Source organism: Mustelus asterias, chromosome 20 (assembly GCF_964213995.1).
Source record: "Mustelus asterias chromosome 20, sMusAst1.hap1.1, whole genome shotgun sequence".
Classification (NCBI taxonomy): Eukaryota; Metazoa; Chordata; class Chondrichthyes; order Carcharhiniformes; family Triakidae; genus Mustelus; species Mustelus asterias.
Window position 1 is genome coordinate 1,467,764 of NC_135820.1, and position 23,057 is coordinate 1,490,820.

Here is a 23,057-nt window from a genome sequence, read left to right on the forward strand (position 1 = left end):
GGAGAAAGACAAATCAGCAACTCACCAAACAACATCTGGAGAGGAGAAAGCTGATGGAGGTTCAGAATGAGGACGGGATATTGAGATCCACAGACTGTGGGCGAGGTCTTCGGGCTCTTCATGCTATTGGCATCTTCTGGTATCGCTGACAGTGCAACCACGCCCCCCCCCCCCCCCCCCCCCAATTCCCGGCATCGAGGGACAGAATCAATGTGAAATCCCATCGATAGCAGCGGGACTAGAAGATCCCACTGGTGAAACACATAACATAACTAGGAGCAGACCATCTGGCCCCTCGAGCCTGCTCTGCCATTCAATAAGATCATGGCTGATCGTTTTGTGGACTCAGCTCCACTTACCCGCCCGCTCACCATAACCCTTAATTCCTTTACTGTTCAAAAATTTATCTATGCTTGCCTTAAAAACATTCAATAAGGTAGCCTCAACTGCTTCACTGGGCAGGGAATTCCACAGATTCACAACTCTTTGTGTGAAGAAGTTCCTCCTCAACTCAGTCCTAAATCTGCTTCCCCTTATTTTGAGGCCATGCGCCCCCCCCGCCCCGTTCCAGTTTCACCCGCCAGTGGAAACAACTTCCCTGCTTTTATCTTATCTACTCTCTTCATAATCTTATGTCTCTACAAGATCTTCCCTCATTCTTCTGAATTCCAATGAGTATAGAGTCATAGAGATTTACAGAATGGAAACAGGCCCTCTGGCCCAACTTGTCCATGCCGCCTTTTTTTTTCGAAAAACCACTAAGCGAGTCCCAATTGCCCGCATTTGGCCCATATCCCTCGATGCCCATCTTACCCATGTAACTGTCTAAAGTATAGCCCCAGTCTACTCAGTTTCTCCTCATAAGCCCACCCTCTCAACTCCGGAATCAACCTAGTGAATCTCCTCTGCACCCCCTCCAGTGTCAGTACATCCTTTCTCAAGTAAGGAGACCAAAACTGTACACAGTACTCCAGGTGTGGCCTCACCAGCACCTTATACAGCTGCAACATAACCTCACTGTTTTTAAACTCCATTCCTCTAGCAATAAAGGGCAAAATTCCATTTGCCTTCTTAATTACCTACTGCACCTGCAAACCAACTCCTTGTGATTCTTGCACAAGGACATCCAGGTCCCTCTGCACAGCAGCATGCTGCAAGTTTTTACCATTTAAATAATAGTCCATTTTGCTGTTATTCCTACCAAAATGGATGACATATTTACCAACATTGCACTCCATCTGCCAGACCCTCACCCACTCACTTGGACTATCTATATCCCTTTGCAGACTTTCAGAGTCCTCTGCACACTTTGCTCTGCCACCCATCTTAGTGTCATTGTGAATTTTGACACACTACACTTGGTCCCCAACTCTAAATCATCTATGTAAATTGTAAACAATTGCGGTCCCAACGCTGCTCCCTGAGGCACACCACTCGTCACTGATCGCCAACCAGAAAAACACCCATTTACCCCCACCCTTTGCTTTCTGTTAGTTAACCAATCCTCTATCCATGCTAATACATTCCCCACAACACCGTGCACCTTTATCTTATGCAGCAGTCTTTGGTGCGGCACCTTGTCAAATGCCTTCTGGAAATCCAAAAATACCACATCCACAGGTTCCCCATCGTCCACTGCACATGTAATGTTCTCAAAGAATTCCACCAAATTACTCAAACATGACCTTCCCTTCATGAACCTATGTTGCATCTTACCAATGGGACAATTTATATCCATTTATATTAACCATGGGGAGGCTTCAGAATCCCGCCCCGAACAAGTCAGACTGTTTATCTTGTCAATATCTAGGGCGAGGTGAGTTTGTGACACTATGGATGTGTAGCTGGATTATATGTCCTAATCCTTTCTGAGACCTGGCTTCCAGCATTTTGTCCTGTTAATCTATCTTTGCAGATGTTGCCAATTCTGCAATTTCCTCTTATTCATGTTGCTTGATGCTTAGGGCCCATGTGGGCAGCACACACACACAGACGGTCACATTCAGACAGATGATAGTCTGGATTAAAGTTACCCCTCCTGGGAAACAGGCCTGTTAGAAACATAGAAAAACTACAGCACAAACAGGCCCTTCGGCCCCACAAGTTGTGCCGAACATATCCCTACCTTCTAGGCCTACCTATAACCCTCCATCCTATTAAGTCCCATGTACTCATCCAGGAGTCTCTTAAAAGTCCCTATTGAGTTTGCCTCCACCACCACTGACAGCAGCCGATTCCACTCGCCCACCACCCTCTGAGAAAAACTTCCCCCTAACATTTCCCCTGTACCTACCCCCCAGCACCTTAAACCAGTGTCCTCTCGTAGCAGCCATTTCCACCCTGGGAAAAAGCCTCTGAGAGTCCATCCGATCTATGCCGCTCAACATCTTATATACCTCTATTAGGTCTCCTCTCATCCTACGTCTCTCCAAGGAGAAAAGACCGAGCTCCCTCAGCCCATCCTCATAAGGCATGCCACTCAATCCAGGCAACATCCTTGTAAATCTCCTCTGCACCCTTTCAATCTTTTCCACATCCTTCCTGTAATGAGGCGACCAGAGCTGAGCACAGTACTCCACGTGGAGTCTGACAAGGGTCTTATATAGCTGCATCATTAACCCCGGACTCCTAAACTCAATCCCTCGATTGATAAAGACCAGCACACCATACACCACCTTAACCACCTCCTCCACCTGCGGGGCCGATTTTAGAGTCCTATGGACCCGGACTCCAAGGTCCTCTGATCCTCTACAATACTAAGAGTCTTTCCCTTAATATTGTACTCCTTCATCCCATTTGACCTGCCAAAATGGACCACTACGCATTTATCTGGGTTGAAGTACATCTGCCACTTCTCCGCCCAGTCTTGCATCCTATCTATGCCCTTCTGTAATTTCTGACATCCCTCCAGACTATCCACAACCCCACCAACCTTTGTGTCGTCAGCAAACTTACCAACCCATCCCTCCACTTCCTCATCCAGGTCATTTATGAAAATGACCACAGCAAGGGTCCCAGAACAGATCCCTGGGGCATACCACTGGTGAGCGACCTCCATTTAGAAAAAGACCCATCTATACCCACTCTCTGCCTCCTTTGGGCAAGCCAGTTCTGGATCCACAGGGCAGTAGCCCCTTGGATCCCGTGCCTTCTCACTTTTCCTAGAAGCCTTGCATGGGGGACCTTATTGAACGCCTTGCTAAAATCCATATAAACCACATCTACCGCTTTCCCTTCGTCAATGTGTTTAGTCACATTTTCGAAGAAGTCCACCAGGCTTGTAAGGCACGATCTGCCTTTGACAAAGCTGTGCTGAGTATTCTTGAGCATACTAAACCTCTCTAAATGCTCATAAATCCTGTCCCTCAGGATCTTCTCCATCAGTTTACCAACCACTGAGGTTAGACTCACCGGTCGGTAATTTCCTGGGCTATCCCTATTCCCCTTCTTGAAAATAGGAACCACATCCGCAATCCTCCGGAACCTCTCCCGTCTCCATTGACGACGCAAAGATCATTGCTAGAGGCTCTGCAATCTCTTCCCTCGCCTCCCACAGTAACCTGGGGTACATCCCATCCGGACCCGGCGACTTATCCATTTTGATGCCATTCAAAGATTCCAGCACAACCTCTTTCTTAAAATCCACATGCTCAATCTTTTCAGTCCACCACAAGCCTGCAGCACATCCACCCAGATCCTTCTCCTCTGTGAAAACCGAGGCAAAATACTCATTAAGCACCTCTGCCATTTCTACTGGTTCCGTACAGACTTGCCCGCCTTCACCTTTTATAGGCCCTTTTCCTTCACATCTCATCCTTTTACTTTTCACATATTTATAGAACGCCTTGGGGTTCTCCTTAATCCTACTTACCAAGGCCTTCTCGTGATCCCTTCTGGCTCTCCTAATTTCCTTCTTTTGTCCCTTCCTACAAGCTGTATACTCATCTAGATCCCCATCTTCACCAAGCTCTCTGAATCTTTTGTACGCTTTCCTTTTCTTCACGACTAAGTCCCGCACAGCTTTCGTGCACCACGGTTCCTGTAACCTACCAACATCTCCCTGTCTGCTCGGAACGCTGTCCTGTAGAACTCTAGACAGACATTCCTTGAAAAACTGCCACCTCTCTGCAGTACATTTCCGAGAATACCTCCTTCCAATTTACTCCTCTAATTTGCTGCCTTATGTCTTCATGTTTCCCCTTACTCCATATAAACACTTTCCTAGCTTGCCTGATCCTCTCTTTTTCCAGTGCAAGCATAAAGGAGATAGAGTTATGATCGCTATCCCCAAGATGCTCTCCCACTGAGAGATCGGACACCTGTCCAGGTTCATTGGTATCAGGTCAAGTACAGCCTCTCCTCTTGTAGTCTTGTCCACATGCTGTGTCAGGAAACCCTCCTGAACACACCCAACGAACTCCTCCCCATCCAATCCCCTTACCCTAGGTGTATTCCAATCTATGTTTGGGAAATTAAAGTCTCCCATCACAACTCTGCAGGGTCTGTTTCCCTATCTGCTCCTCCACCTCCCTGTTACTATTGGGCGGCCTATAGAAAACTCCCAGCAAAGTGATCGACCCCTTCCCACTCCGAACTTCCACCCACAGAGACTCTGTAGACAATCCCCCCCACAGCATACACCTTCTCTACAGCTGTGACACTATCCCTGATCAGCAGTGCCACTCCACCCCCTCTCTTGCCTCCCTCCCTGTCCTTCCTGAAGCATCTGAATCCCGGCACCTGGAGTATCCAGTCCTGACCTGGAGACATCCAAGTCTCTGTAATGGCCACCACACCACACTTCCAGGCATCGATCCACGCTCTGAGCTCATCCCCTTCATTCACTATACTCCTGGCATTAAAGTAAACACATCTCAATCCTTTGGTCTGAGCCCTCCCTTCTCTATCCCCCGTCCATCCTCCCTCTTGCACTGTCTATAACCCTTCTCTGCTTGCGTGCTAACTTCCTCGCGCCCAGTCTCCTTGTCTCGATCCTCTCCCCCCAACCTATCTGTTCTTCAGGTTATTCCTGGGACTCTCCGACACTGGCCTATAGGAAGCCTGCGCGTCTATTTAAGGGTCCTCCCTGTAAAGCTGGTCTACCTTGAGAGAATTAGATTTAACAGGTGTGTCCTCATGCCCGGCCTGCGTCATCAGGGGGGCCGAGCTGTGGGTCAAGACCACAGGAGCAACAGAGCCGAGACCCCCATCGTTCAGCAGCACCTTCCAAATCCACCACCTCAAAGGACAAGGGGCAGCAGATACCTGGGAACACCACCTGGAGGTCCCCCTCCAACTCACTCACCATCCCGACTTGGGAATATATTGGCTGTTCCTTCATGGACGCTGGGTCAAAATCCCTCTCTAACAGCACTGTGGGTGTACCTACACCTCAGGGACTGCAGCGGGTTCAAGATGGCGGCTCACCCACCACCTTCTCAAGGGGCAATTAGGGATAGGCAATAAACACCAATCTAAGCCAGCCACATGCTGTGGAAGAATTTTCTTAAAGAAGGGGCTGGAGGATGTTGCCCCCCCCCCACCCTCCCAATGATCATAAGGAGGCGATGGCCTCGTGGTATTATCACTAGACTATTAATCCAGAAACTCAGCTGATGTTCTGGGGACCTGGGTTCGAATCCCACCACGGCAGGTGGTGGAATTTGAATTCAGTAAATAATATCTGGAATTAAGAATCTACTGATGACTGTGAAACCATTGTTGATTGTCGGAAAAACCTATCTGGTTCACTAATGTCCTTTAGGGAAGGAAATCTGTCTTCCTTACCTGGTCTGGCCTACATGTGACGCCAGAGCCACAGCAATGTGGTTGACTCTCAACTGCCTCTCTGAAATGGCCTAACAAGCCTCTCTGCTGTTCAGGAAAATACCACCTTCTCAAGGGCAACCAGGGATGAGCAATAAATGCTGGCCAGCCAGTGACGCCCATGACCCACAAATGAATTTTAAAATTCCAAATTTTAAGATGAATGCTTCAACATGATGATGATCAATGATTGTCCCCCAGCATTCTGGACGTACGCCAGGCCCCGGCCAATGCCCCTTGTCCACATGCCACCCCCACCCACACTATGGTTTGCACCTACCTGTTTGTTCCCTAGAGCCGTTTCTGTTGCCGCCTTGCCTCAGGCCTGCCTGCAGTCCATTCTCCATCCCCTCCGCATGGAGCACCACGAGCTGCTTGGCACGGTCCAGGGAGGGCGTGGAGGCAGTGGACCTCTGCGAGCTGCCGCCAGCAGGCCCACCGGGGGCATCGACCGAGGACAACAGGCTGGTAAAGGTCAGCGGTGCACCAGGCAGTTGGGCACAGCCGCAGGGGGCACCAGGGAGGCAGTCCTGCTGGAGGGAGCCGGGGGGCGGTGCAGCGGCGGAGGTGCGGCGGGGGGCAGACGGCTGGGGTAAGGAGCCAGTGGTGTGGTGAGAGCCGAGTGTCATGGTGCTGGCGAGCGGGGCTGGGCTGGACGATGGCGTGGGGGAGTAACTAAGCACCATCAGCGCCTCGGCAGCCTCCTTATGCAGCTGCTCCTCGGAGAGAAGGGAGGCAAAGGAGAGTCTCCTGGGAGCACAGGGAGCCTTCCCTCTTCCTGTCAGAGCCTGAAAAGGGAGAAGCATAATTTTCAGAGATTATTTCCAGCACCGCACAGGCCATTCGGCCAATCTGGGCCATGTCAGCTCCAAGGACCCTCTTCCTCCCAGTCTCTCTCCATCTTACCCTGTAAGCACATCCTTCTATTTGTCGCTCTCTCACGGGTTTATCCAGTTTCTACGTCAGACCCACATCATCCTGCATGCACAGGGTAAGTCCTGATATGGTACAGTTAAACCCCCCCCACCGACCCCGCTCCCCTACCCAACCCACCCACAATAGCAACATGAACCACCCAACTCCGTAGAAGCTCAATGGAAATCCCACTTGGGACTCCTGCATCATCACAGATGATAGAAATCATTCACAGCTCGGACGCACTCAAACAACGAAGAGTCCAGCTCCAACTTCAAGCCCAGAGAAATCCCAGGGCTAACTACTGGTATCAGAGCAATAAAGGCAAAGGGCAATCGTAGAAAGATAGAAGATAGGAGCAGGCGGCCATTCAGCCCCTCAAACCTGCTCTGCCATTCAGTATCATGGCAGATCCTCGATTTCAACACCATACTCCTGCATTTCCCTCATATTCAACACTGTTACGGTCTAGAAATCTAATCCTCCTTAAATATATTCAGTGAGTTGTCTTCCACAGCCTTCTGTGGTAGAGAATTCCACATCTTGAGTGAAGTTCTTATTTCAGTGCTAAATGACCTCCCCATGTCCTAAGATTGTGACTCCCTTGTTCTAATTTCCCCCCCCCCACCCACCAGAGGAAACAACATCTCTTCACCTAGACTGCCCAGCCCGATCAGAATTTTACACCCCTCTCATTCCTTTAAATTCCAGTGAATACAGGCTCAGTTGACCCAACCTCTCCTCATACGACAATCCTGCCAACCCAGCAATCCGTGTAGAGAATCTTCTCTGCACTCCCTATGACAAGCACAAAAGCAGAACGAGAGAGGGGGAAAAAAGGAAACCAGGGAGGTTCCGGACACAAACCTGGTACGCTGTTCCAGTTCTGATAGGTGTGCACTCAGTCTGGCCAGAGCTGCTGGTCTGGGATGCTGCAGGTGTTGTCACAGACGAGGACTCGTTGGCAGTGACGCTGGGCCTCATCGCCCCACAGCTGAAGGGAACGGGTAACCTGGGGTCGACATGAGCAGGTGGAGGGGTTAATCTAGGCGTGGCAGCCGGCAGCGGCAATCTGCAACAGTGATAAAGAAAGACGTGAAGGGTCAATTCACTGCTGGGGCAGCCGATCTGCCTGCCTTTGACTGTCGAAGTGTAATAAATTAAAAAGGTAACCCTCTTGACTGCCACAGTTTATAGGCAAAGGCAGTACCTCCTGTGGTTTTTTTTTGTTTTATTCATTCTTGGGATATGAGCATTGACAGGAAACAAGACTTACATTTCAATAGCTCCTTTCACAAGCTCAGGACATCCCAAAGACCTCACCAGTCAATGAGGTACTTCAAAACAGACCACTTGCCTGGATGGGTGTAGCTCCAATGACACTCAAGAAGCTCGACAGCATCCAGGACAAAGCAGCCCTGTTTGATCGACACGCTAACCACAAACATTCACTCCCTCCACCCCCGACACAGTGACAGCCGTGTGTACCATCTACAAGATGCACTGCAGCAACTCACCAAGGCTCCTTAGGCAGCACCTTCCAAAATTACGACCGCTACCATCTAGAAGGACAAAAGCAGCAGAAACCTGGGAACAGCACCACCTGGAGGTTCCCCTCCGAGTCACTCACCATCCCGACTTGGAAATATATCGACCGTTCCTTCACGGTCACTGGGTCAAAATCTTAGAACTCCCCAACAGCACTGTAGGTGTACCTACACCTCAGGGACTGCAGCGGGTTCAAAGCAGCTAACCACCATATCTTCAAGGGGCAGTTACAGATGGGCAATAGGTGTTGGACCGAGCCAGTGACACCCTCATCCCATAAAATAATTTTTAAAAAATCTATAATTTCAGGTTGCTGACTGGGGTGTAAATATTGTCCCCAAGATAATTCAAAATGCACACACAATCTTTCACATCCATCCACAAGACAAAAGGGGACTTGGTTTAACATCTTTTCCGAAATACTACACATTTGACAGTGCAGCACTCTAATACTGACGAATGTGGAGACCCCATCAAATACAGACATACCTACAATGATTCACTTCTGGTCCTAATTGACCCAAGGTTGGTAGAATTGCCACAGAGCCTCACCTGACCTGGTTGGTGAAGTGTAGCGATGTGATGCAGGGGCTCTGATACCAGTAGGGACTGCTGTGCTGTTGCTGCAATGCCTGACCGGAATTGTGCTGCTGCGCAGTGACATCGCGCTGGTCGTGCCGTGGCGACACAATGGTCTCGATGGCCAGGACCACATCTCCGTGGCAACGCTCTAGAGGGAGGGAAACACAGTGGGCAGCATATAATCGCTGTGCATGTTGAATAAAGAGAAGATTCCCTTCACAGTTAGCAGATATCAATGGGACAGTTTCTATACATAATGCAACTCTGCTGGGTACACAGTCCGCAGCATCTTTTATTTAGACTCTTCTCACTCATGAGCATAGGCAACAAATGTTCACGGGGAGGGGGCGAGGGTCAATCCTGATCTCTATCACCCGCTGAGTGCATAGACCTTAGTGGCTCAGGGACAGGGGAGGTGGTCAGCAGGAAGGAGGTAGGGTACAGTCGACAGCAGGAACCCTTCTCAAGGCCAACATGGGTGTAAATGCTCAGGCTAACTGTAATGCAGTAAGAAGTCCCACAACACCAGGTTAAAGTCCAGCAGGTTTATTTGGTAGCACAAGCCACAAGCTTTCGGAGCACTGCCCCTTCATCAGGTGAGTGGGAGTTCTGCTCTCAAACAGGGCAGAGACACAAACTCAATTTACAAAATAATGGTTGGAATGCAAGTCTTTACAGGTAATCAAGTCTTAAAGGTACAGACAATGTGAGTGGAGAGAGGGTTAAGCACAGGTTAAAAAGATATGTATTGTCTCCAGCCAGGACAGTTAGTGAGATTTTGCAAGCCCAGGCAGGTCATGGGGGTTACAGATAGTGTGACATGAACCCAAGATCCTGGTTGAGGCTGTCCTCATGTGTTCTGATCTTTGGGTAAGCGTTCTCCAAGGCGGCCTTCATGACACATGACAGTGCAGGGTCGCTGAGCAGAGACTGATAGCCAGGTTCCGCACACTAGGATGGCCTCAACCGGGATCTTGGGTTCATGTCACACTATCCATAACCCCACGACTTGCCTGGGCTTGCAAAATCTCACTAACTGTCCTGTCCGGAGACAATACACATCTCTTTAACCTGTGCTTAACCCCCTCTCCACTCACATTGTCTGTACCTTTAAGACTTGATTAGCTGTAAAGACTCGCATTCCAACCATTATTTTGTAAATTGAATTTGTGTCTTTGTGCCCTGTTAGTGAACAGAACTCCCAAAGACACCTACTCAATTTACAAAGTAATGGTTGGAATGTGAGTCTTTACAGGTAATCAAGTCTTAAAAGGTACAGACAATGTGAGTGGAGAGGGGCTTAAGCACAGGTTAAAGAGATGTGTATTGTCTCCGGACAGGACAGTTAGTGAGGTTTTGCAAGCCCAGGCAAGTCGTGGGGTTACGGATAGTGTGACATGAACCCAAGATCCCGGTTGAGGCCGTCCTCGTGTGTGGAACTTGGCTATCAGTCTCTGCTCAGCGACCCTGCGCTGTCGTGTGTCATGAAGGCCGCCTTGGAGAACGCTTACCCAAAGATCAGAACACATGAGGACGGCCTCAACCGGGATCTTGGGTTCATGTCACACTATCTGTAACCCCCACGACTTGCCTGGGCTTGCAAAATCTCACTAACTGTCCTGTCTGGAGACAACACACATCTCTTTAACCTGTGCTTAAGCCCCTCTCCACTCACATTGTCTGTACCTTTAAGACTTGATTACCTGTAAAGACTCACATTCCAACCATTACTTTGTAAATTGAGTTTGTGTCTTCATATGCCCTGTGAACAGAACTCCCACTCGCCTGATGAAGGGGCAGTGCTCCAAAAGCTTGTGGCTTGTGCTACCAAATAAACCTGCTGGACAGGATCCCTAGAACGTCAACACAGGGACACAAACTGCAATGGGATACTGAGCTCTCCCCTCTCCACAGTGCAAGGCCAGAACTCTCCAGTTACACCTGGTGTTGAGAGACTTCTTACTGTGCTTACCCCAGTCCAACGCTGGCATCTCCACATCATAACTGTAATACTGCAGTTAGCATGAGCACTTGAGGATTGTGAACCTTTGCAACACACCACAGGAGGCTGGAAATCAGCAACAAGATGCTGGAAATACTCAACATGTCAGGCAGCATCCACGGGGGTCGATGAAGTTTCACCAGAATGGAAGAGAGATGGAAATGAATGAGCTTTAAGCGTGTGTGCGTGTTTTTTTTGGGTGGGGTAGGAGAAGAGCAGGATAAATGAGAGAGAACAGGTGCCATTGACACAGAGAAACCCGGAGAATGGAATGGTGTCCTTACAAGAAGCAGGAGGCGAGCAAGAGTAGTCGAGGGGGCTGTTTGGGTCTGTGGGCTTGCGATGCATATTCGTAGAGACCAATCAACAGAAATGGAGACAGAGAAATCGAAGAATTGAAGGGAGAGTCAGAGACGGACTTGGTGGGGGTGAGGGAAGGGAGCAAAGTCAATGAAATTTTCCAGGTTATGATGAGGGTAGGGGGCAGCACAGTCATCAAATCACTGAAATTTTCTACATTGGTGTTAGTCATCAAATACATTTAAAACTCAGATTGACAGATTTATGGACACACACAACTGCAGGTTCTGGGGACACGACAAGAAGGTGGATTTGAGGCTAAAGATTGCACTCGATCTTACTGAAAGGTGGAGCAGGCTCAAGGAGCAAAATGGAGTACTCCTGCTGCTGCTACTTATATTCTGATGTACTTACCTCCCCCAGATATAATCAGTAAAGTCAACACAAAGAAAGGATCAAGAACTTTGGAGTCTGAGCCCATGTGGGCTCAATATATTAAATAAACTCACTGGATGTGCAGAGGAGTGGAAACACAGGGTGGGGTCTCATCATCGATGTTTTGGCGGTAATCTGGAGGAGCTTTTTACAAGATTCTACAAACTTTCACAGCAATGATTCCAACAGAGCAGAGATCAGGTGGGTCCTACAAAGGGAGGGGGATTCACTGTAGCAGATTACCACCCGAGAATCCTGCCCAACCAGGCACCCCCCCACCCCCTCGTTAGCGAGAATGGAGAATTTGGCACTCAGACAAATCTCTGGTCACTGCAGCAGGACAGGAGAATCCCAGCCACAGGCGAGGTCGGAGAATCTGACCTGTAGTTTATTATTGGCATCTGAGGTATTCCTAACCCACTTGCCCTTCATAAGGAGACAGTGTCATCATGGTAATGTCACTGGACTAATAACCCAGAGAGCGAGGAGAATGCCCAGGGAACATGGGTTCTATCCCACCCTGGCAGATTCCGTTACAGAATCTGGAATTGAAGCCATCATCACTAAAAACCCATCTGTCCTTGAGGGAAGAAAATCTGACGTCTTTACCCGGTCTGACCTAGATGTGACTCCAGACCTACTGCAATGTGGTTTGACTTTAAAATGGCAGAACAAGCTACTCAGAACGATTCGGGATAGGCAACAAAAGCCGCAATGACCACATTCCATGAAAGAATAAAAAAACTCACCTAGGACCGTCTCCAGGTGATGTGGGCTGTGCTGAGGGAACACCTGGCAGAGCAGTGCATGGTGACTGGGGTAACCATGGATGACGGTTGGCGGAGGCACACTGTGTAAGGTCTGGGCACTCATGTCCGGACAGGATGTGCAGGTAACAAGTGCCGGTGGGAAGGAAGCTTGCTGCTGCTGTTGTATCCTGCACTGGGACTGCGTCTCTCTCTGTGGTTAAAGCAACATCAACTGGTTAGTGTCACAATCACACAAGTGACTCCTGCACACAAGCCTGGGAGATCCCCAGAACGTCAACACAGGGACACAAACTGCGATGGGATACTGAGCTCTCCCCTCTCTACAGTGCAAGACCAGAACTCTCCAGTTACAATACCCAGTGTATACCGGAGGGTCATCACGGCAACTCCAAAGATACACAATCCACACCGAGTTTTTATTAGGATCATTTTCTCCATAGAAAGGCATAGAGAAACCCAGCCAAAAACCCTACATAATTAGGGGAAAACACTTCTGGATAATTCAGTGAGTACTCGTTAGCTGGTCAGCAATCTGAATCCAAGGGCCTGATTTTACCATTTTGAGTCGAAGTGCCGAAGCTGGGCGTCAAATAGATCTGAGCCTGGAATCCTCTTTCCAGCGCGCCCGTACGCATTTTGCTGGCTCCGGTCCGATTCGCGCTGTGGGCGGGGCTTAGCGCTGCCGGAACGATCGGAGCTCTGAACTGCGCACACGCAGTTCGAAAAAAAAATCAGAAGCAGCGCGCCCGGATGGGGAGAAAAAAAGCAGAGAGCGACTCTCTGACCCAGATCACCCTCTGGGGTGGTGTGTGTGTGTGTGTGTGGGGGGGGGGGGGTGACGGGTCCATCTGGCTCACCAAATCAGTTACAATACTGCGTTCAGCATCTACTGAACCATCTTGGATACAAAGGAGAATGGCATTAGGGTTCTGCATGCAAGCCTTGCTTATGCTAAAAATTATATCCTTGGTGTCGGCAGCCATTCCGGATGTTACAGTACTGATAACACCAGGTAGATCGACCAGTACCATTCATTATCCTTTGTATCCAAGATGGTTCAGTAGATGCTGAACGCAGTATTGTAACTGACTTGGTGAGCCAGATGGACCCACAAGGCAGAAGGACCATCTTTGTGTTGACCAAAGTGGATCTAGCTGAGGAACATACAGCTTATCTTGCTAACGGAAGGATGGTGGAGGGAGACCAGCGATCGAGGTAGGTTGGGGGTGTGCTCTGCCGAGGGGGGGCCTGATCCCGGGGGGTGGGGGTGGGGGGGGGGGGGGGGGGGGGGTGGTTGTCTGTGATGGTCGAGGAAGATGGTGACTTCACAAGGGCAGAGAGGGTTTCGGAGGTTCCCCTGCAGAATAGAAATCTGTTTCGGACTTTTCTTCTGCAGGTCACTAAAAAGCGTGGATCCGGAACGGGCCAGAAGACGGTAAAGTGGGATTTGGCAGTACGGTTGGGCGCGCGGTTCATTAAGTCAATTTAAATGCATGCTAATGCATTTAAATCTTTGGGCTGCCCGATTCAGGTGCGGGCCGGACCCACGCCCGAATCTGGTGTTGGTAAAGCCGCGATCTGCTCTGAATTGGGCGCAGATCGCGGTATAGGCCCGACGCCCAACTTTACTGCAATTTCGCGCCTATTTAAGGTTTGGTAAGATCGGGCCCCAACTGTCTGAAACTTTACCTTTTTGAAACCATTCATTAGGATGTGGGCATCATTGGTAAGGTCAATGATTATTGCCCATCCTTAATTGCCCCTTGCGAAGGTGGTGGTGAGCTGCCATTTGAACCCTCTGCAGTCCATGTGGTGGAGGTACACCCACAGCGCTGTGAGTGAGGGGAGTTCTAGGATTTTGCCTCAACAACAGTGAAGGTACAGTCGATATATCTCCAAGTCAGGATGGTGAGTGGAACCTCCAGGTGATGTTCCCAGGCATCTGCTGCCCTTATCCATCCAGATGGTAGCGGTCACGAGTTTGGAAGATGGTGTCAGAACAGTCTTGCCGAATTCCTGCGGTGCATCTTGTAGATGGTACACACGGCTGTCACTGTGCACCGATGGTGGAAGGAGTGAATGTTTGTGGTTAGCGTGTCGATCAAGCAGGGCTGTTTTGTCCTGGATGGTGTCGAGCTTCTTGTGTTGTTGGAGCTGCACTCATCCAGGCTAGTGGAAAGTATTCCATCACTCCTGACTTGTGCCTTGTAGATGGTGGACAGGCTTTGGGGGAGTCATCCAGCCTCTTACCAACATTCTGTAGTGGGCTAAATCAGACACATTCTGTTCCACAAGGGCATATTCAGGTAAGTGAGCCCTATATAAGATTTCTCAAAGCCAATTCCTCTCCCCCCACTCCATCCCCAAATTATATACAAACATTTTTGTGCTTCTTCAAAATGGACAACGGCTGAGCGGACAAAATGTCACCTGATGTCTTGCAGCAGATGAGCGTCTGGTCAGAACATAAGAACTAGGAGCAGGAGTAGGCCATCTGGCCCCTTGAGCTTGCTCCGCCATTCAAGAAGATCATGGCTGATCTTTTTGTGGACTCAGCTCCACTTACCCGCCCGCTCCCATAACCCTTAATTCCTTTCCTGTTCAAAAATTTATCTATCCTTGCCTTAAAAACATTCAATGAGGCAGCCTCAACTGCTTCGCTGGGCAGAGAGTTCCACGGATTCACAACCCTTTGTGTGAAGAAGTTAATGTTACCAGGGAGGCAGTGTTTGGTAGACTAACGGGACTGAAGGTGGACAAGTCCCCGGGCCCGGATGGAATGCATCCCAGGGTACTGAAAGAAATGTCAGAGATAATAGCGGATGCGTTAGTGGTTATTTATCAAAATTCGTTGGATTCTGGGGTAGTGTCGGTGGATTGGAAAATGGCTAATGTTACGCCGCTGTTTAAAAAAGGAAATAGACAAAAGGCGGGTAACTACGGCCGGTTAGCTTAATGTCTGTAGTTGGGAAAATGCTGGAATCCATCATTAAAGAAGAAATAGCAGGCTATCTGGATAAGAATGTTTCGATTAAGCAGACGCAGCATGGATTCATGAGGGGAAAGTCGTGCTTGACGAACTTGTTGGATTTTTATGAAGATGTGACTAGTGCAGTTGACGGAGGGGAACCGGTGGATGCGGTGTTTTTGGATTTCCAAAAGGCCTTTGATAAGGTGCCTCACAAAAGGTTGCTGAAGAAGATTGGGTCACACGGAGTTGGGGGTAGGGTGTTAGCGTGGATTGGGGATTGGCTATCCGACAGGAAGCAGAGAGTCAGAATAAATAGGTGCGTTTCTGGTTGGCGGATGGTAACTAGTGGCGTGCCGCAGGGATCGGTACTGGGGCCTCAACTATTTACCATTTATATAGACGATCTGGAGGAGGGGACTGAGTGTAGCGTAACAAAGTTTGCAGACGACACAAAGATAATTGGAAAAGTGAATCGTGTGGAGGGCGTAGAAGGTCTGCAGAGAGATTTGGACAGGCTGAGTGAGTGGGCGAGAATTTGGCAGATGGAGTATAACGTTGACAAATGTGAGGTTATTCACTTTGGAGGAAATAAAAGCAAATTGGATTATCTAAATGGAAAAAAATTACAACATGCTACTGTGCAAAGAGACCTGGGGCTCCTTGTGCATGAGACGCAAAAACCCAGTCTGCAGGTGATCAAGGCGGCAAATGGGATGTTGGCCTATATCGCAAGGGGGATAAAATATAAAAGCAGAGATGTCTTGCTGCATCTGTACAGGGCATTGGTGAGGCCACAGCTGGAATACTGTGTTCAGTATTGGTCCCCTTATTTGCGGAAGGATATATTGGCCTTGGAGGTAGTGCAGAGAAGGTTCACCAGGTTGATACCAGAGATATGGGGTGTTGATTATGAGGAGAGACTGAGCAGTTTGGGTTTGTACTCATTGGAATTTAGAAGGCTGAGGGCGGATCTTATAGAGACCTATAAGATAATGAAGGGGCTGGATAGGGTAGAGGTGGAGAGATTCTTTCCACTTAGAAAGGAAGCTAGAACTAGAGGGCACAGCCTCAAAATAAATGGGGGTCAGTTTAGGACAGAGTTGAGGAGGAACTTCTTCTCTCAGAGGGTGGTGAATCTCTGGAATTCTCTGCCCACTGAAGTGGTGGAGGCTACCTCGTTGAATATGTTTAAATCACGGATAGATGGATTCCTGATCGGTAAGGGAATTAGGGGTTATGGGGATCAGGCGGGTAAGTGGAACTGATCCACTTCAGATCAGCCATGATCTTATTGAACGGCGGGGCAGGCTCGAAGGGCTAGATGGCCTACTCCTGCTCCTATTTCTTATGTTGTTCTTATGTTCTCCTCAACTCAGTCCTAAATTTGCTCCCCCTTATTTTGAGGCTATGCCCCCTAGTTCTAGTTTCACCCGCCAGTGAAAATAACTTCCCTGCTTCTATCTTATCTATTCCCTTCATAATCTTTTCTGTTTCTACAAGATCTCCCCTCATTCTTCTGAATTCCAATGAGTATAGCCCAAGTCTACTCAGTCTCTCCTAATAAGCCAACCCTCTCAACTCCAGAATCAACCTAGTGAATCATCTCTGCACCCCCTCCAGTGCCAGTATATCCTCTCAAGTAAGGAGACCAAAACTGTACACAGTACTCCAGGTGTGGCCTCACCAGCACCTTATACAGCTGTAACATAACCTCGCTGTCTTTAAATTCCATCCCTCTAGTAATGAAGGACAAAATTCCATTTGCCTTCTTAATTACCTGCTGCACCTGCAAATCAACTCCTTGAGATTCCTGCACCAGGACACCAGGTCCCTCTGCACAGCAACATGCTGCAATTTTTTACCATTTAAATAATAGTCCATTTTGCTGTTATTCCTACCAAAATGGATGACCTCACATTTACCAACATTGTACTCCATCTGCCAGACCTTCACCCACTCACTTAGACTATCAATATCCCTTCGCAGACTTTCAGCATTCTCTGCACTTTGCTCTTCCACCCATCTTAGTGTCATCTGCAAATTCTGACACATGTGGTCCCCCCAACTCCAAAGGTAAACCTTGGCAGGTCTTAATCTCCCACATAGCAGTTTCAACCAAGATAGCATCAGTTACTTAACCCGATACCAGTGTCTCCAAAACCAAACCTCAAGATTCCAGTCACCAAGCTGCACTGTGATATCGTCTGGTGGAACGAATTATGGCAGTTACTGTTTTGATTTCCAACGTGAACAGAACCCCAGGCAACAGCCTGTGCTGTCCACCATCAAGCCGGTCGCAGCAGAAAGAGCTCGGACCCTCAAACTTGCCAACTGCTGGAACCATGAAACTCATGCCTTCAAACTAACCCATTCTACATAACTTCTCCCGTTGTGGAAATCTCACGGAGCATTCTACAATCAAATTCAGCTTGGAAGGAACATTCCAGTTGACCTCTGATACTTGTCACATGTAAAACCCATATTTGCATTTTGTTGTGGTTGTGTTCTTTTCCCCCAGGGAAGGGAGTAGCATTGTCACTGGACTAATAATCCAGAGACTCGGGGTAATACTCTGGGGACCCGGGTTCAAATCCTACCATAGGTGGTGATGAAATTTGAAATCAATAAAATAAAATATCTGGAATTAAAAGTCTAGTGACGATCGTGAAACCGTTGCCAATTATTGTAAAAGCCCATCTGGTTCGCTAATGTCCTTTAGGGAAGGAAATCTATTGTTGTTACCTGGTCTGGCCTAAATGTGACTCCAGAGCCACAGCAGTGTGTTGACTCTCAAATGGAGGGCAATTAGGATGGCAATAAATGCTGGCCCAGCCAGCGACGCCCACATCCCAAAAGTTATTTTTTAATTGTGTAAAAAGTGGTGGATGTTGCAAAACCCCTCTTTTGTATAAAATAAACTAAACACTTTTCTTTCCAGCATACATCGGATCTGCTGTGCAAGTGATTAATAGAGAATGGGAGCACTGTTACATTGAAGTAACAATGGCCACGGTGGGGGAGGCTGGTCTGGCTAACCACGAACTCAGGAACTAACGAGAACTTTTGCTGGTCTTAACCTCCCAAAGTGGTGCTAATGGCCGAAGCATTAGCAGTCCTAACACAACAGCTTCGACAACGAGAATGCATCTAATGGACGTGAACGTCCCTGAACATTCACCACGTGGACATAAGGAAACAAGAGGGTGAAGCCCAAACGTCATATTCCACTCTGTGCTATTACCTTGACAACTACCCCTGGACTCTGCTGGATGGCGATGCACTTCATCACATCTGTTGATCTGGAATCTGAAAGCTGAACTTCACTCTTCACCCTTGCTTTATTGACTGAAATTGTAAAGAAACTGCATTGATATTAAGCTTGAATAAATCCTGAGCTCTGGTCTCTGCTGGTGTCAGTCAGGGTGAGAGACAGAGGAAAGCAACTCTTCAAATCTACAACGAAATCTCTTCAAGGGTAATGCTTGTAAGCGTATTGTGAGGAAGAGGGTTTTCCTACAGCTTAATCTCTAGCCTTGACGGAATTTCAGATACAGAAGAGAAACTGGCCATTTGGTCCGTCTGCTCCCTTCTGGTGTTTCTGCTCCACACGAGCCTCCTCCCACCCCATCACCTTATCCTCCAATCCGCTTGAATACATCCACAGTATTCACCTCAACTACCCCTTGTAGGAGTGAACTCCACATTATCACCACTGTCTGGGTAAAGGGGTTTCCCTCAAATTCCCCCATTGGATTAGTGACTATCTGATATTGATAGTCCCCAAGTTCCTGTCACTACGTCTACCCCATCATTCGATTCATAACATTAATGACCTTTATAAAAGGTCAAACACTTGTGCTGATGTTCTTTCCCTCTCATCTTCTCACGGTGAGATCTGATACACAGCTTCCCACTGGCACTGAAGTGAACATCACTCATGCCCAGAGAGTGAATGTCGGCAGGCTATTTAAGTATGTGGACCAAACTCAATCCTGTGCTCATTCATCACCACCACAAACCCCCCCCCCCCCACCCCCCCAATATAAACAAACATCTTAAAAAGCTCAGACAGAATCTGAAGGTCTGCTTCGTTAACAGGATCCAAACTGAGTGGTGAAGCCAAAACAAAAGAGCTTTTGTTTTATTTTAAAAAGAAAATTGAGCGAGTTTATTAACTTGTGCCGTCTCTCAGCTCTCCTCCAACCCAAACCAGAGTCCCAGCCATCACTTATTGATATGTGCTTAAAGGCAATTAATACCCATCACCTGTTTCTCTTTAACATTAACAATGTAACTTGCAGTAACAAACCTTTACAACTGATAAGACATTAACATCCATGTTTGTCCGAGATATCTAAACCAATAAAAGATGCAACAGAATAAAGATCCTCAGAGACTTTAGTGTGGTCTCACGGAGGGTAGTGTAAACAACCAAAATGGGAAGTCCTTGGTACGTGCAGCGTACGTAAACAAATTCCTTCCTAGTCACCCACGGGATGTGAGCGACTCCAAAAATGTGCGGGTTAGGTTGATTGGCCACGTTACATTGCCCCTTAGTATCAGGGGAGCAGGGTAAATATGTGGGGTTACGGGAATAGGGCCTGGGTGGGACTGTTGTAGGTGCAGGCTCGATGGGCCGAATGGTCTCCTTCTGCACTGTTGGGATTCTATGATTCTACGTGGCTGTCGCTGGCTGGGTCAGCATTTATTCCTCATCCCTAATTGTCCTTGAACCTTCATAGCTCTCACATTATAGCCCAGTCCATCACCCAAACCAGCCTCCCATCCATCGACTCTGACTACACTTCCTGCTGCCTCGGGAAAGCAGCCAGTATACTCAAGGACCCCACACACCCCGGATATTCTCTCTTCCACCTTCTCCCACTGGGAAAAAGATACAAAAGTCTTGAGATCTCACACCAACCAACTCAAGAACAGCTTCTTCCCTGCTGCCAGACTTTTGAATGGGTCTAAATTATATTAAGTTGATCTTTCTCTACACCTTAGCTATAACTGTAACACGAGATTCTATATCTCTCATAGAATCCCTACAGTGCACAAGGAGGCCATTCGGCCCATTGAGTCTGCACTGACCCACCCAGGCCCTATTCCCGCAACCCCATGCATTACCCTAGCTAGTCCCCCTGACACTAAGGGGCAATTTAGCATGGCCAATCCACCTAACCTGCACATCTTTGGACTGTGGGAGGAAACTGGAGCACCCGGAGGAAACGCATGCAGACACGGGGAGGATGTGCAAACTCCACACAGTGACCCAAGCTGGGAATCAAACCCGGGTTACTGGTGCTGAGAGGCAGCAGTGCTAACCATTGTTGCACACCATTTCCTTCCCTCCTGTGCACTCTATGAATGGTATGCTTTGTCTGTACAAGCACGCATGAAACAATACTTTTCACCGTATCCCAATACATGTGACAATAATTCAGATTGAATCGTTATCCCCAATGGACAAGTGTGCATGGTGCTCCTTTTTTATTCATTCGTGGGACATGGAAGTCGCTGTCTGGCCAGCATTTATTGCCCATCCCTAGTTGCCCGAGGGCAGTTGAGAGTCGTCCACATTGCTGTGGCTCTGGAGTCACATGTAGGCCAGACCGGGTAAGGACAGCAGATTTCCTTCCCTCAAGGACATGAATGATCCAGACGGGTTTCATGGTTATCAGTAGATTCTTAATTCCAGATTTCTACTCAATTCAGATTGTACCATTTGCCGCGGTGGGATGCAAACCCAGCTCCAGGCACTGCACCATTTTTGAATTAAACAAAAGTGTAGAGACCAATAGTTCCCTGGTACATTCTCCATAGCAACACTCAACCAGAGTCAACTTACCAACCAATCAACACCAAATTAGAAATTTGCCATTCTTGCATCGGTCTAGATGAGAACAAGATGGAAAGCTTCAACAATGAGTCTCTTCAGCAATACTCTACGACCAGAGACTATATGACACGACCCTATGATGTTCACACAAAAGGGAAATGGAATATGAGGCTTGTGCTTAACTTACTGAGTGGTTGCCGTACAGCCCCTCCCAGCTTCCTCCCTGCCGTCTCGCCGAATTTCAGGAGACCTTTTGCCAGCCTCTTCTTCAGTTCTGCCTCTTGTTGCCGCCGAAGAGCTACCTGAGCGGCCATGACACGACGACGTTCCCTAGGGCAGAGTCAGAGCAATGTGGTTCAGTGAAACCCATCCAAATACAGAGTCAGAACATGGTGTGCCAGAATCCATAGAATCCCTGGAGTGCAGAAGGAAGCCACTTGATCCTTTGAGTCTGCACCGATCCTCTGAAAGAGTATTCCACCCAGACACACTAACCCTGCGCATTTACCATGGCTAATCCACCTAATCCACCAACAGGACTGTTGGACTTTAACCTGGTGTTGTTAAACTTCTTACTGTGTTTACCCCAGTCCAACGCCGGCACCTCCACATCATATCTCATAGAAGACAGAGGGTGGTGGTGGATGGAAAATTTTCAGACTGGAGACCAGTTACCAGTGGTGTACCACAGGGATCAGTGCTGGGTCGTCTGCTATTTGTGATTTTTATCAATGACTTCGAGGAGGGGGCTGAAGGGTGGGTCAGTAAATTTGCTGATGACACCAAGATTGGTGGAGTAGTGGATGAGGTGGAGAGTTGTTGCAGGCTCCAAAAGAGACATTATAGGATGCAGAGCTGGGCCGAAAAATGGCAGATGGAGTTTAACCCTGACAAGTGCGAGGTGATTCATTTTGGGAGGACAAATTTGAATACGGATTACAGGGTCAATGGCAGAGTTCTGAGGAATGTGGAGGAACAGAGAGATCTTGGGGTTCATATCCACAGATCTCTGAAGGTTGCCACTCAAGTGGATAGAGCCGTGAAGAAGGCCTATAGTGTGTTAGCGTTTATTAATATGGGGTTTGAGTTTAAGAGCCGTGGGGTTATGCTGCAACTGTACAGGACCTTGGTGAGACCACATTTGGAATATTGTGTGCAGTTCTGGTCACCTATAAAAAGGATGTGGAAGCATTGGAGAGTGCAGAGGAGATTTACCAGGATGCTGCCTTGTTTGGAGAGTAGGTCTTATGAGGAAAGGTTGAGTGAGCTAGGGCTTTTCCCTTTAGAGCGGAGGAGGATGAGAGGCGACTTAATAGAGGTTTATAAGATGATGGGGGGGGATAGATAGAGTGGACGTTCAGAGACTATTTCCTCGGGTGGATGTAGCTGTTACTAGGGGGCATAACTATAAAGGTTCATGGTGGGAGATATAGGAAGGATATCAGAGGTAGGTTCTTTACGCAGAGAGTGGTTGGGGTGTGGAATGGACTGCCTGCTGTGATAGTGGAGTCGGACACTTTAGGAACTTTCAAGCAGTTATTGGATAGGCACATGGAGCACACCAGAATGATAGGGAGTGGGATAGCTTGATCTTGGTTTCGGACAAAGCTCGGCACAACATCGAGGGCCGAAGGGCCTGTGGTGTACTGTTCTACGTTTAACATGCAGACAGTGACCCAAGGCTGGAATCGAACCCGGTCCCTGGTGCTGTGAGGCAGCAGTGCTAATCACTGCCACCATGCCACCAACCAACGGGGCAAATTAAATTGAGGTTTCTGCTTAATGGTGCTTGTTAATTGTTTTGTGCTTCATGTAACTTAGTAGAATATCGGGATTCTTAAGGATCAGAAACTCATTCGATATCTG